The sequence below is a fragment of the Triticum aestivum genome, unplaced genomic scaffold (genome assembly GCF_018294505.1).
Source record: "Triticum aestivum cultivar Chinese Spring unplaced genomic scaffold, IWGSC CS RefSeq v2.1 scaffold92924, whole genome shotgun sequence".
Classification (NCBI taxonomy): Eukaryota; Viridiplantae; Streptophyta; class Magnoliopsida; order Poales; family Poaceae; genus Triticum; species Triticum aestivum.
This window is the reverse complement of record NW_025296270.1, coordinates 1-986: the sequence shown is the minus strand read 5'-3', so window position 1 is coordinate 986 and position 986 is coordinate 1. Positions and strand designations below refer to the sequence as shown.

At 48.4% G+C, this 986-nt stretch overlaps 2 non-coding genes across 2 annotated transcripts; both read right to left on the bottom strand.

Moving 5' to 3' along the window:
- Positions 1 to 14: 14 nt before the first annotated feature.
- On the bottom strand, positions 15 to 133 carry LOC123179069 (5S ribosomal RNA). Its single transcript, XR_006490081.1, has one exon. It is a non-coding gene; the product is annotated as a 5S ribosomal RNA (ribosomal RNA).
- A 367-nt stretch (positions 134 to 500) lies between these two features.
- Positions 501 to 619, bottom strand: LOC123179070 (5S ribosomal RNA). Its single transcript, XR_006490082.1, has one exon. It is a non-coding gene; the product is annotated as a 5S ribosomal RNA (ribosomal RNA).
- Positions 620 to 986: the final 367 nt, after the last annotated feature.

Below are 986 nucleotides of genomic sequence, written 5' to 3'. Positions count from 1 at the left end.
AAATAATTATAAAAGGAATGCAACACGAGGACTTCCCAGGAGGTCACCCATCCTAGTACTACTCTCGCCCAAGCACGCTTAACTTCGGAGTTCTGATGGGATCCGGTGCTTTAGTGCTGGTATGATCGCATCCGACATGTTTCCCCGTCTTCGTCCCTTATGCTTGCCACTCCCAGGTCCGCTCCAAAGACGATTCTACATTCTCACTACCATTACAACCGTTCCCTAACAATGGATAATGTCCTATACTACTTACTCTCCCGCTCAATCACGGAGACGAGTTTTCCACGGTTTCCACCCCTCCCTCCATACCGCAGCAACACGAGTTTTTTCCACCCCTTTCAGAACGCGCTCTTCGCGCCACAAAGCCGCCCCAAGACGCACGAGCAATGAGCATCGAGCTTAAACATATCGCAAACGTCAAACATAATATAACGGGATTAATATATATCGCGCACGTGCGACATGTTTCTCACAAGGCGCAAAAAATAATTATAAAAGGAATGCAACACGAGGACTTCCCAGGAGGTCACCCAACCTAGTACTACTCTCGCCCAAGCACGCTTAACTTCGGAGTTCTGATGGGATCCGGTGCTTTAGTGCTGGTATGATCGCATCCGACATGTTTCCCCGTCTTCGTCCCTTATGCTTGCCACTCCCAGGTCCGCTCCAAAGACGATTCTACATTCTCACTACCATTACAACCGTTCCCTAACAATGGATAATGTCCTATACTACTTACTCTCCCGCTCAATCACGGAGACGAGTTTTCCACGGTTTCCACCCCTCCCTCCATACCGCAGCAACACGAGTTTTTTCCACCCCTTTCAGAACGCGCTCTTCGCGCCACAAAGCCGCCCCAAGACGCGCGAGCAATGAGCATCGAGCTTAAACATATCGCAAACGTCAAACATAATATAACGGGATTAATATATATCGCGCACGTGCGACATGTTTCTCACAAGGCGCAAAAAATAATTATAAAA